Source organism: Haliotis rubra, unplaced genomic scaffold (genome assembly GCF_003918875.1).
Source record: "Haliotis rubra isolate DU_JTF1 unplaced genomic scaffold, ASM391887v1 Scf27, whole genome shotgun sequence".
NCBI classification, from domain to species: domain Eukaryota; kingdom Metazoa; phylum Mollusca; class Gastropoda; order Lepetellida; family Haliotidae; genus Haliotis; species Haliotis rubra.
Genome location: NW_025766780.1, coordinates 1,344,769 through 1,359,955, shown reverse-complemented (window position 1 = coordinate 1,359,955; position 15,187 = coordinate 1,344,769). Strand labels below are relative to the sequence as shown.

Genomic DNA, 15,187 nt, shown 5'->3' with positions numbered 1-15,187 from the left:
TACCACTATGTACGACATCCCACTGCAGTAAGTATTGACACCAAGGAAAGCAGACAACGAGAAGTGAGAATGTTGGAGCTAACGGTATCTTTTTTACTTGACATTTTGTAAAAAGAAAATCTGGTAACGGTGGTATTAGTGATTTGGGGCTATTTATCCTAATGCTGGACAATTATATTTAGTGTACTTGCGTGTAATGCAGAGATTCGGAACTTTTTAGTCAGCGAGGCGTGGCATTGTGTGTACATCAAAAGTACCGCTTCGTGACGTCAGTCGAGACTTAATTTTCGAGCAAGCATGATAATTTCCGCAATCCACGAATCAAGGTTATCCACGAATTTAGGATACGCTTCTGTGAGCCATTTTGAGGTTCTTGATAGAGATAATTCATGTCACTTCCTTTTGTGTTGTACTCTCAGCTACAATGAACGTGATGAAACCTCAAAGGCAACCGACAACCTGCCTCTCAATGATCAATCTCTGCCTAAAAATCAAGACGTGGCAGTTGAGAAATGGTTTAAATTTACTTGGTGTGAAGAAAACAGTGCACTTTTACTCAAGAAATAACAAGAGGCCAACAGAAATATTCATTTACTGATAAGCAGCAAGAGAGCATATTACACAATCACCTCTCCGCTGTGACCAAGCAGAAAAGGTGAGCATAGCGAGCGAATGAATTCCACCTACTGTGAAGCAGGCTGGAATTATGATTATGGGGTTTCCGCTGTGAAAGTGGACAACCAGCAGCATAGCAATTGAGAGCTTCTCACCCCAAACAGGCCACCGCGATACAAATCGCCGGCAATCCACACGGCACGATATAGGTATTAAAAAACTGGATACACGAACAGCAGAAACAACCCAAAATTAGCGGAAAAATTATGGAACGCGTGTGCTCACTTATTGCTGTTATTTTAGCATTATCTGATTTAGTTAGCAGTTAAAGCCTTGATAATACTGTGCACGAAAGAGTCCATTGCACTGAGTGACAGGTGCACCCCGTCAGCCAAGTAATGTTCCGAGCTACATTTGACTGGATCAATCTGATCGTGGCGGACGTTGATCCCATATAGCTCTTCAATTCTGTTAGCAAGTCTGCGATTGAGCTTTTTGCGAGAAAGTTCAAGCTTTTTAATGTTCACAGCCGCTGGCCACACAACACGTGGCAACATGAACGACCACACCAACCTGGTGTCCGGCAGACGTAGCTTGGCATACAGCAAATCGTATAAGATGTCATCGCACCTGGCGGACATTTGGCACATGTCGTTTGAACCTAAATGGATCACGAGCCATTTGTGAGTGGTGTTACCCGCAGAAGCCAAGAGATTGTTAAGGGAAGATCAGAAGTGGCGCCATCGCCTCCCACCATGGACTTGCCATCGTGTAGTGCCAAGACGTTGCAAATGTTGCTCCAAGCTTCCCCTCGCTCTGGCCATGTAGCTGTGGCCAAATACCCAGGCCACATCTGTAACATATAGATCGGACAGCAGAAAAAATGCTACAACAACGTAATTAATAGAAGCCAAGCTAGTAAATATTAACTAGATTAAGTTAATTATTTGTGGGTATTTTATTAGAACCAAATATAGCCTTGGTATGCTCGAGATGACCATCTACCATAATGCTGAATTATACTTTCATCCAAACCATTAATCGCCGAAACCAAAATGGACAAACAGCTGTGAGGTAGTGCATGGTCTGGACGTGAGATACCCAGCGAGCGCGCTAACAGGGCATAGTTCTGAGACAATAGGAGAAATTGGTCAGTTTTCGAAAACCTTATGCTTAATGTTAATCCCCGGTCGGAAAGTGAAACATCATTAATTTGCAGTGAAGTTTTTGAATCATCAGCCTGTGAACTGCAAACCAACTCACTGACCCTAAGGAAACCAAAAAAGGCTAAGGTAAATGCTGATTTAAACATCTGAGATCAACAAATGAAACATACAACTTTATGGATGACAACTTCTGGTTTATTTGCGTTGAGCGACGTTTTGTTGTAGATTCTTACATCGTTATCAAGCTAAAAGTGCCTACAACCAAATGGTTAGGAGCATATATACATGGTATGTTGTGACAAGCAGTAGATTAACATTAACAACAGCATGTAATAGAAATAACAAGTGGTATATAACTGGAAGAGGCAAGTAGGGGACAAAAAACAACAAATAGCACTAGTGATGAAGCCAATAAACAGGGGGAATAGGTAGTAACAACAAATAGACAGGGTGCTATTGATGGTCTATAGCTTGATTAGTTCTTCAAAGGCTGATGGGATGTAGTATCCTTGGTCAAGGTTGATCAAAGGTTTGTGGCGGCGGATTTCGATGGCTTCCAACAGTTTTCTTTGTGTGAAGTCCTGGGCCCCGTTCCTCAAAGCCATCGTAGCGCTAAGATGATCGTAACTCCCATACTTTAACATAGACTTACGACTGTCGTAGCCCTACGATCGCTTTGAGGAACGAGGCCCTGATTATTGGTTGATAGGACTTTGAATTCGTCAAACTTGATTTGATGGGTAGGGAACTTTTGCTGGTGATCTGAGAGGGGTGATTTGCTGTCTGCCTTAGCTGTAGAGGTTTTATGTTCTTTGATGCGGGCGTCAAGGGGACCGGAGGTTTCACCTATATAAGAATCACCACATTCACAGTTAATCTTGTAAATCACTCCTTTGGGGGATTACGGCCATTGGCCTGGAGAATAGTCCTGAGGGTTGGAGAACCAGAGAAGATGGTGTGGTTACCTGCTTGGTGCTTGAGAAGTCTGCTGATTTGGTTGGAGGTCTTGCCAATATAAGGAAGGGTAATTCTAATTGGGGCGGCTTCATGCTTCGTCATTTTGGGTTTGTCCTGGAGCGTGATGGAGATGGTGCTCTTGACTAGGTTGGTGGGATACTGGTTGAGGTTGGTGAAGACACGTAGGTGGTTAAGTTCATGCTCTAGGTCATCGCTGCTGGAGCGCCTTGTCAGGGTTGAGATGACACCAGCCTTGGTTTTAGGAGGGTGGTTAGAGTTGAAATGAATGTACTGGTCGGAATGGGTGGGTTTTCTGTAGTACGTGGTTTGGATCTTGTTGCAGGGGTCTCTGGAAACAAGGACATCTAAGAAGGGGAGTTTGTTGTCGTTCTCTGTCTCCATGGTGAACTTGATCCTGGAATGTTGGGTGGTGAGGTGCTGGAGTAGTGAGGTGGGATCTTGGTCTTTTCTGAGGACGACAAAGGTGTCATCCACCTTCCTATACCAGCATACAGGTTGGATCGGGGAGGAGGCCAGGGCTTCTTCTTCAAAATGGGCAATGTAGATTTGACCTGCAGTATATACGCTTAGGGTTTTTAATGATGTGGTTACTATTAGCTAATATTTCCGCAAGATGACACCCTTGCATATTGACAAAAACACTATGTTCAGCGACTGTTTACTCATTGCGTCCTCCATGTTTATCACTCGGAAGCGACCGTGCGGAAAATAGCATTCGGGAATCGTTCGAGTTTTTGAGGTAAAGGTTCAAACGGTATGTGCGAATGTGAACTTTTGCAATTTGGTAAGCTGTGTTCTGATTGGTCAGTCCAATAGGTTAGCTGTCGGACCTTCTACTAGGTTTTGTTAGACTCAGTGTAGCAGTGTAACGAATAATATAAACTGCATGGCGTAACAAAGCTATCCAGTTTGTGTTTCCTACCTGGTTTGGATTTTGACACAACCCCTGAGGTAACAGTCTAAGTAAACTTAGGCTCAGTAAACTGTATGAACACAAAATCTCACTGACATGTGCTAAAATACAAGATGAGATCAAAGATACAATAAATGTCTCGAAAACAACACTTATTGTAGCACTGGTGGTAGCAAGGGACTGATTCGGGGTTGTGACTTTGTTTTTGAGGCTGGACGAACCAATCGTTATTATTTTTCCTTATCCTGACTCATGCTCTTTTGCTTGTCTTCTTCTTCTTGCGAACATAGTGGAACACTTGTATCTCCTATTGAAGCTCCCTTCAATAAAGAATAGACGTAAAATCACTCCTACCAAGAGTTATCTCTCCAGCCGTTTAGGCGGGAAACTGTGGCGCCACCGTGCCCTCATGCCTCACTCTCTCCTTCTTCGCCCTGTGGGCAGGTTGTGAGAGCGCCTGTGTCTCCTATACGGCACTATATCCTTTAATTAATTAGTTATTTTCCTCTATTCTACTTTTATAGAGGTTTAGTTCATCACGGGAATCACCATTTCGGTATATATTGCCAGGTAGGCAATCCCGGACTAAGAGACGATTATCTACATGCAAGGCACCATACAGTCACATCAAACGACCACCACGCAGATCACTACGCAGATCGTCGAGGTTATTCAACTAGGACACGAAGTAACGTCATCCTAGAAGGGAAAAGATCTTCGTCGATACACAGACTGAAGATAGGTCATACAGTACAAGAGACGTACTTTTGCCAAAATTCATCACTAGCTCGGATCTTCAGACTGAATCCAGGACGGATTCACATAGATAGATTGATATATCTACATTAGAAGTTTCATGGCCCTATAGAGATCTTCACCTTCGTACAGATCTGCAGACATTATCTCTGACGGAGTTCAACGGCAGCCTTGCTACAGCTAGGAAATTACATACTCGTCCCTGAGTGAAATTTACAACAAGTTCAGGATTAATTCTACAATTACGACGCTTCATTGATGTAAGCAGTCTACAAGCTGACAACGTGAAAGTTTAATTGAGCCCTGTATAAAGATGACGGCATTATCTTCAAAACTGAAGTAAGAGCATCGATATTACACGGCGAAATATTTTGCGCCAAAATATTCGCGCGTTTATCATTTAACCCTCGACACACGTGGTCACTTGTGTAACTTCGGAAAACTACGGACAAGACCGACGATTGATCAGATATCAACGACGGCACTAGATTTCTACAAGGATCTTTTTCCTGCTACACCGGTGACATCACAGCGCGGCTAGCCTAAAGAACAAAATGCTTTGTTTTGATTGGACCACGAGGGACAACGCCCTGCGCAGAAGTCGGATGTAGTTCACAGATCAAGAAATGGGTTACAAGTGACAACAACATGTCAGCGAGCGAGCAACGCCTCCATTACAGTCCAGTTAGACGGGACCTTTGTGATTTGGCTGCCTTCATGAGGTTACAGACCCCTCCTGTCATCATTGAAGACGAGGGCGTGGCAGCCAGGCGATGTTTACATACAGTTCGCAACGATGGCAGGCACAGAGTCGGCCATCGCTTCATTCCTTACAGACACGGTAAGGGTGTCAAAAGCGTAGGATATAGATACAAGTTCTTGTATCTCAAGCACTACTCTCTCCGTTTTTACTACGAAGTAGCGGAACCTGTTGGTTTTCGCAAGTCAGCACAAGACATGACATGCAGAGAGAATTACAACTACGCCCACTACTGGTCTTCATGAATATACCACCGGAAGATCCGGACAGGTTATAACCCATATCTGTATATGGTGAACTCCGTGCGAGAAGGGTTGCAGTCGCACCTTATTAGCGGGGTCGCAGTACAAGACGCATCTCTTTGGGGATGCATCTCTCCTAGAGTGGGAGCACACCTTGTCAACAATGTGTCAGCTGGGATATGGACCATAGCAGAGACGGTCTGCACGTCCATATGCTGGAAATGAAAGCAGCGATAAACGCCATGCTCCACCGGATCAGCTTTTTTATAAAATGCTCATCTAACGGTACACACAGTCACCTCCACAGTGACGGTCTACATCCACAGAAGGATCGACAAAGTTGGCGAACCTTCTGGACTTCTGCTGTCAGTTGATCAGCATAACAGTCATCCTGACTGTCCACAGCAGAGTAGGCCACATTCCAAGTACCAAGAATGTGTTAGCACATACACTAACCTGTCCAACGCAACCATTCTCAACAGACTGGATGCTACATTCAGAAATCTTCAAACAGATCATATAAGAGATGGTTGAACCTTTAAGAGACCTCTTCTCCACAAGGGTCAACTGATAAAATTCATCTCACCAATATCAGATCCAGGGACAGGGACAACGGACATGCGAAGCATCTCCTGCCTAGGACTAAACACTTACGTGTTTATCCACCAGCTCTATTACCTAGGGTATTGCAGACATCAGTCAGGCGAGAGACCCACAACTATTTGGGGCACGCCTTTTGACCAGCGAGAATATGATTTCCTATTCTCATACAAGATCTAGGACTGCTTCTACTGCAACTACCAGAGCGTACGAATCTACTAGTACATCCTCACACAAAGCAGGCGCACGGCAACCCAGAGGTGTTCCGGCTACACGTGTGGACTGTATCAGACATGCTTGAACTAGAGAGGATATTTCGCCAGAGCAGCGAAAACGGTCACACTAGCTTTACGCAAGTCTACATGCAACTTGTCTGACGACAAGTAGTGACGCTTTGAAACAAAAGATATGCTTCAAGGATCGGCTTCACAGCCATGAAAGTGACACATCCTCAAGTGGCGGACTACCTTTGTCACCTAGACAAAGGAAGCGGTAAAAAGGGTCAACACTCTCAACATACCTAGCGGCATTGAGCTCAGTTATCACGATGAGGAAGAGTGTAACTAACTAAAGTACCAGAGTTACTGGCCTTACTATGCCCTTTAATTGGAGGACCAACATCAGAGATTTAAAGCTCCGGTATGGGACCTCAGCGTTGTTCTACGACATCTCACTAGTGACATCTACGAACCATTATAGAGAACATCATAAGAGTTCTTGACACAGAAGGCGCTGTTTCTGATAACCTTAGTAACAGCAGCAAGGATGTCGGAAATACATGCTCTGGATTGAGAGAACACGATTTGATGCAAATCAAACACCGTGCATATGGGACTGAGATGGGACTTCATAGCAAAGAATCAACTGCCAGGTCATCCAGACAGACAGTTCCACGTCCCAACACTATCATCAGCCCTTGGACCATAGGATACGCATGGCTTATCCTTGTGCCCAGTACGAGCATGGAAAGTCAACCTACAACGATCCAGGTCCATGAGACGGAAATTCAAGTGTCTTTCGTCTCGATATCAACAGCGGCACAGACAAAGGTCTTCCGCACTAAAATATCAAGCTGGATCAGAACTGTCATACTACGGGCCTACAAAGCAGCAGGACTGGATCCTCCAAGAGCCTCCAACCCACATGAAGTGAGAGCTCTAGCTCAACGCTCTCTATACTTGGAAATCGCTCTATCAGGACGATAATGGAGGGCTGCTTCTGGAAATGGGACATGGTTGTTGCCAACCATCACTTGAATAACATCGCCACTGAGGACGGTTTTTACATTCACCATTTCGGCCCACTTATTGTAACACAACAATTGACAGTCCCACTAAGGCGCTGAGACGGAGTCTCGCCCTTTTGTTGCATAACTTACTAAGTTTAAGTCATATGCACGTCTAACAACTAGCATAAGTAATATGACCCAGTACTTGTAAGGATACTGGTACAGAAATGGATCGCTTCTCCACTTGGTGCTTGCATCAAGAGTTAGAGTCGCAAAATCCACATACAATGTTAACACATGAAAGGACCAAAAGTTAACTTTTGTGTTCCCCCCCATTTTAAGGCAGCTGGAAGGTTAGGGTCGCAACAGCAGCAGAGTTTACTAGTAAATACAGTGCCATTACGAAGTTCCCATAGGGGGTTATATAATGACGTAAAATTCACTAAAGAAATCCTAAAGTGCTTTTCCCACCACCTTTTCCATAGGATTCTACAAGCAAAAGAGCATGAGTCAGGATAAGGAAAAATATGTAATTTTCTGAATAAAATTGATATTTTATACTTATCCTGACTCATGAGGTAAGCCCACCGATCCTCTCCTCTAGACACTTTGGATTTCCCTGCAAATTCAAGTGTTGGGCTCATAATCAGGAGAGAGTGAGGCATGAGGGCACGGTTGCGCCACAGTTTCCCGCCTAAACGGCTGGAGAGATAACTCTTAGTAGGAGTGATTATATCGTCTATTCTTTATTGAAGGGAGCTTCAATAGGAGATACAAGTGTTCCACTATGTTCGCAAGAAGAAGAAGACAAGCAAAAGAGCATGAGTCAGGATAAGTATAAAATATCAATTTTATTCAGAAAATTACATATTTTTCCTTATCCTGACTCCTGCTCTTTTGCTTGTCTTCTTCTTCTTGCGAACACAGTGGAACACTTGTATCTCCCAATTGAAGCTCCCTTCAATGTAAAATCACTAATTAGTACTCACCAAGAGTTTTCTCCATCCAAATCCTTTGCGCGGGAACAAGGGCGCCACTTCCCGCCACATGCCTCACTCTCTCCTTCTTCGCCCAGTGAGCAGGATGTGAGAGCGCCTGTGTCTCCCTACACACTATATCCTTTGTTTATTCTTAGTTATTTACCTCTCATAGACTTCTATAGAGGTGTAGCTAGTATCCTTCAACATAATGCATTGATATTTATTCGTGTTTCTACTGTTTATTCACGGGACTCCGTGTTTGTTTAGATAGATTGCGTTGATGACCCGCATTTAATATGCCCTAGTTGTACTACGCCATGCTCTACTGTTTCACTTTGCAATTATTGTATTAAATTATCCAATTCTGCCTTTGATAAATATTTATTATGCGTCTTCAGACGCGCAGCAGATAGGTCACGTAAACGCATTTTAGCCATGGCTAACCCACCAGAGCCCTTACCTTGTCAACTGTTGTCGGACGACCCCCTCCCGTCTGGTGTTCCGTTAGAGTTACCCTCGGAGGAGAGGCGTGGGACGCAGTCCGCTACCTCCAAGAAGCGACCTGCATCCCCGGACATTCCGTCGTCGCAGCCAAAGACTAGGAGGGCTTCCACGTCGTCACAACGCAGATTCCGCAACCCCAGAGCTACATCCACGTCGCAGGGGAAATCATCGAAGTCCAGCAGTACTTTCTCAGCCGAGATTGATCCCGTTGCAGAGTTGGGCCTGTTTGATGATGATGATCCGATTATCATTCCAGATATACGGCGGAAGAAGTGGCCAGTGTCGGCAACTATACCATCAGCGCAGATTAGCACGCAGGCTGAGGCACCTACACTGATGTCAGAGAATCGTCCTGAGGGTCCCGTCGCTACCAGCGTAGAGAAGGCAGCAACTACTTCAGTGCAGACCGTCCCAGACAACCTGATGAACCACATCATGAAAATGATGGAAGATCGCTACGGTCTTCGGAGGCCTTTAGAGCCACGGGCACCCAGCCCACCCCCATACCTCCATGTAGGGTGACCCAGCCCGCTAACGCGCCTCCACGAAGGGCGACCCAGCCCGCTAAAGCGCCTCCACGAAGGGCGACCCAGCCCGTCTCTAAGCCTCCGCGAAGGGCGACCCAGCCCGCCTGCACGAAGGACCCCGATCCTAAGCAGTCACGGAAGGCTTCATGGAGGATGTCTGTATCACCTACGTCGGACCTTGATGAGAGAGGACGTTCGCGAAGGAAGATCCTCTCATCCCATGATTCCGACTCAGACTTTCAACCTTCACGAAGGTTAAGTGGCTCCAAGTCATCCTCATCTAGAAGATCTTTGAGAGAATCACCGAGATCTTCGCCAAGCTACCAGCGTTCGCCAAGGAAGTCTCCGCGAAGGTCACCTTATAGACGCCACTCGTCAGTCCGTTCACCACATCATTCCACTCGCCGATCTCCTTATCGATCGCCTCATTGATCACCTTGTCGATCCATGTACAGATCATCAAGGACTCCACCTCAGTCACTATCGGAGGAGCATCAACACATTATCTGTGACCCGATGTCTGAAGATGAAGATGGTATCGTATTTTCCAACGCAGAAATAAGATATTGGATGGTGAATAGTCTGGAACTTTCCTCCCCGTCTAAGAACGAGAACTCAGCCCACACATATCTTATGAAGGAAGACGATGCTGACACAATCACCTTACCCCCGATTGACCCGATAGCAGCGGTGCCAGCTAATCTGGATACAGCCTTTAGTAAAGCCACGAAATCACAGACACCTCATGTGCCGCATTTCAACGCTAACAAGTTTGCAGGTCACAACATGGACTCCTTTTACAAGGCATAAGATATCGATGATAACTATAAGATGATCAGCGATGCCAAGTCCAAGACTTACAGAATAGATGACCGCAAGCTAGCGATGGAATCTGTTTAATAGAGCAGGAATTGAAAACACATCTCTATGTAGACGCGTCGCTCCAAGGTTGGGGAGCACACCTCGCCAACAGGACGGCATCAGGGTTATGGAGCCAACAAGAGAGCAAACTACACATAAACTTGCTAGAAATGCAAGCAGTAGTAAACGCCATACATCATTGGAGCAACTTACTAAAGAATGCCAAATTGATGATTCACACAGACAATTCAACAGTGGCGTTTTATGTGAACAAACAAGGCTCAACCAGGTCCCCGAACCTATTGACGCATGCTTTCAACTGTTCGATCTAATCGACGATCTCAACATACATGTCAGAGCATGTCACATTCCAGGAGCAAAGAATGTAATAGCAGACGCTCTCTCTCGGCCACACCTACCTTCGCCGACAGAATGGATGCTCCATACAGAGATATTCGCACAAATTATCAAGAAAATAGGAGCTCCACTAATAGACCTATTTGCCACTCGCTTCAACAATCAGCTGACAACATTCGTATCACCAGTCCCAGACCCACTAGCATGGGCAACGGACGCTTCTAAGCATATCGTGGAAAGGACTCAACGCCAGACGCTGCCTCACAGCCAGCTAATCCCACAGGTGTTACAGAAAATCAAGCAAACTCAGAGTCTCCAAATGATTTTGGTCAGCCCTACTGGCCAGCGAGAACGTGGTTTCCAACTCTTATTCAAGAAATCGGACAACCAATACTACAACTTCCAAAGCGCTCGAATCTACTAATACACCCTCACACCAAACAAGCGCACGGAAAGCCAGAAGCATTCCAACTTCAGGTATGGACTGTATTAAGGCGTGTCTAAACAAGAGAGGTTATTCAGCCAGAGCGGCGAAAGCAGTCACGCTTGCCTTACGTAACTCCACTCGCAACTTGTACGATGACAAGTGGCACAGTTTTGAAAATTATGCTGCAAAGAAAGGATTTACAGCTAGAAATGCTACACATCCACAAGTGGCCGATGACTTATGTTACCTACGTCAGACTAAACATCTAAAAGGCTCAACATTATCAACATATCTCGCAGCTTTAAGCTCTGTCATAACTATGAGAACGGGTGTCAAGCTGACGAAAACACCAGAGTTACTCGCCTTACTACGTGCATTCCGATTGGAGGATCAGAAACAGAGGTTTCGCGCTCCAGCATGGGATCTAAATATAGTGCTCCAACACCTCACAAGTGAGGCATATGAACCACTGGAATCAACATCATTCGAATTTCTGACACAGAAAACTTTGTTCCTGTTATCCCTAGCAACAGCAGCCAGGATGTCAGAGATTCACGCACTAGATTACGAGAGAACACGCTTTGATGACAATCATAACATCGTGCATATGGGACTACGCTGGGATTTCATCGCTAAGAACCAGTTGCCAGGTCAACCAGACAGATTATTCCACGCCCCAGCTCTCTCATCAATTCTCGGACCTCATGATACACTGGATCTATCATTATGCCCAGTCAGAGCACTGAAAATATATCTACGACGCTCCAATCCGGTAGGCTTACATAAACTCAGACGATTATTCATCCCTCTATCGACAGCTACACAGACTGAAGTCTCACGCATAACTATCTCGATATGGATCAGGACTGTCATACTACGCGGCCTACAAGGCTGCAGGACTCGACCCTCCAAGAGCATCTAATCCACATGAAATTAGAGCGCTAGCTTCAACACTTGCTCTACACGGCAATTGCTCTTTAAATACCATCATGGAGGGCTGTTTCTGGAGATCTGATATGGGGTTTGCCAACCACTATCTGAGAGATATCACCACCGAGGACGTCTCAGGCATTCACCATTTCGGCCCCATGGTCCTCGCTCAGCAGTTGACAGTCCCTCGGAGAAGATAAGTCAATCTTACGAGATTTTTACTGCTTATTTCACAACAGTACTATATAGCTAATAACTCCATGAAGTTTATGCTATTATATATTTTAGCTTAAGTTCAATCACAATCTTAAGCTCAGTACTATGTTTATTGTATCATAATAATATCATTAGCTAACAACTCTATGAAGTTTATGCTATTATATTATCAAGCTTAAGTCTATCTTAGTCTTAAGCATAGTATTCATGTTGTAAATACTTTATTTATGTTTATCATAATATATATATATTGTAGTAACCCATATATGGCAGCTGATAAGTTTAACAGCAGGAATTTATCAATTCAGTGCCTTTATGAAGTTCCCATAGGGGTTATTACAGTTATTACAGTTACCAAATCACTAATTATCTAAATCCAAAGTATTTTGTATTCCCACCTCCGTATCCGTAGGATTCTACAAGCAAAAGAGCATGAGTCAGGATAAGGAAAAATATGTAATTTTCTGAATAAAATTGATATTTTGTACTTATCCTGACTCATGAGGTAAGCCCTCCCATCCTCCCCACATAACACTTTGGATTTCCCTGAAAATTCAAATGTTGGGCTCGCTATATAAGGAGAGAGTGAGGCATGTGGCGGGAAGTGGCGCCCTCGTTCCTGCGCGCAAAGGAGTGGGATGGAGATAACTCTTGGTGAGTACTAATTAGTGATTTTACATTGAAGGGAGCTTCAATTGGGAGATACAAGTGTTCCACTGTGTTCGCAAGAAGAAGAAGACAAGCAAAAGAGCATGAGTCAGGATAAGTATAAAATATCAATTTTATTCAGAAAATTACATATTTTGGATAACGCCAGTTACCATAACCTGCGTGTCCCTGGTACCATCACACCCACCATGAGCAATCTCAAGGCTCTGTTGCAGGATTTTCTCACTTCCTGTAGCGTGCTTTACAGGCAATCAGAAACAAAGCCCTAGCTCATGGAAAAAGTCCGGCAGCACAAAAAGCCAATCCAGTACATCACTGACGAACTAGCTGCAAAACAAGGCCACATAGTTCTGCGTACACCAGTACGGCACTGTGAGCTCAATCCCATCAAACTGATCTGGGGTAACTGTGAGAATTTTATTGCTCGCCATAATACCACATTTAAGCTTTCAGATATTAAAGAGCTTGTGTATGCTTCTTTTGCGAGAATTACCCCAGAAGTGTGGCAAAATGCTGAAGATCATGTTCTCAAAATCGAGGACGAATACCGTCTGTGGGACGGCGTTAACGTCAGCCGAGTTGCACCTGTTGTAATTCCGCTAGAGTCATTTCTGGTGTCCCCCGCCTTGATATTGCTGGAATATTGCTAAAAGCGGCGTAAAACTAAACTCAGTCAGTCAGTCCGCTAGAGTCCTCGACCAGCAGTGATACTGACACTTGATATTTTGAGACAGTCCCTGACATGCACTGCCTGTGCATTACATGAACGCTGTCACCCTGTCTGCCCACCAGGTGGGTCACAGTATAGTTTGTATCTCAGAAGTGTTCCTACCATGGAATTTTTTCTACGTTTTTTGATATTTTACGAGTAATCATTATGATTATAGTCCGTTTGGCTCAAAAGCGGACTGATGAATTGCAATCTAACTCGAAAACTAATAAACATAAAATACTCAATGAAACGCTGATCATAATCAAAACATCATACCCACTCTGTGAGGTTTTTACAGAATTCTTGTCATACAAATAAAAAAGTTGTTTAACAAACAATCATTAAAATATTGACACAGTTCACTATTTGTTACGAGGGAGAATTGCAGAGAAAGGGACAGCCAGGTGTTCGAGAACGGATGGAGACGGCACAGCACAGGTTAATGAATAAATAACTTTGTCTGTGAACGTGCTTCTCGATGTTTTGATTATGATCAGCGTTTCATTGAGTATGTTCTGTTTATTAGTTTTCCAGTTAGATTGCAATTCATCGGTCCGCTTTTGAGCCAAACGGACTATAGGGAATGGTACATCGTGATTGCTCATATGCCATATTATGAATGATTATATATAAGTTTTGAATCTGAAATATCAACCATTATCAAATAATTGCCAAAAAGCATTTTCCAAGCATTGCTGGCATTACCCTTTTTTTTTAATAACAACATGGTTCTGGGTGAGTGTGGCAGAACCCCACTGCAGTATTACTACATGTGTAGAGTAGTCAGCTACTGGTGCAGGCTTACTCATATGGGGAGTAACAGACAACCACAGCATGCATATCTCATGCTCAAGTCCTTTGATGATTGGGGGAAGATGACATGGGTTAGTCACATCCGCACTCTACTCTTTCAATATGGATTTGGCTTTGTGTGGATAAGCCGGGACATTGGGGATACAAAAACATTTATATATATAATTTTAAACAAAGATTACAAGACTGTCTGACTCAGAACTGGCACTTATTTCTTTCAGAATCTTCCAAATGCAATTATTACTCTCAATACAAGTCACTACTAAATGTTGAAAAAATCTTTCACCTGAAATACCATTATACTATAAAATAGCCATTGCAAGATTTAGATGCAACAACTTCAGACTAGCCATAGAAACTGGGCGACACTCCAATATCCCACATAAAGAAAGACTGCGCACCTATTGTTATACTAATAATATATCTCTCATTGAGGATGAACATCATGTAATGATGGTTTGTGACAAGTACAGCCAAGAACGACAACTCTGCTTCCCTCATAACAGCTATCCACCGACACTCAACAAGTCCATAAACCTGATGTCTACCGACATCTACACCCAAATTCCTATGTATGTTGTATGGGCCTGAGGCCTTAAAAATTGAATAAATTCTGTCTGTCTGTCTTTTAGTAGTAGTTGAACAAGTTTCAGCCTGTTCAAGGTTATGCAGTTATCTTTTGTAGAGTGATGACCTGTATTTACAGACGTCATGATACATAGCACAAATGGGTTCCACTGTCAGCATTCAGTAATAATACCCCTTCACAAGTTCCCCAGATGACATGAAGATCAAGATTTGATCATGGTTTAACACGAGCTTTGTCATCCAAGCTTGGGTTCTGCACACCATCTTCCTACTTAAGGCAAAATGCACTGAGAACATTTTTCCTTAAATTGTGTATTTAGAATGCTTATCATGATAAATTATCCT

The 15,187-nt window shown here is 43.9% G+C and overlaps 1 protein-coding gene across 2 annotated transcripts in view; it reads left to right on the top strand.

The window, feature by feature from the left end:
• Positions 1-15,187, top strand: part of LOC124280558 (dynamin-1-like protein) — a 114,817-nt gene that overhangs the window by 21,799 nt on the left and 77,831 nt on the right. The window lies entirely within an intron of this gene.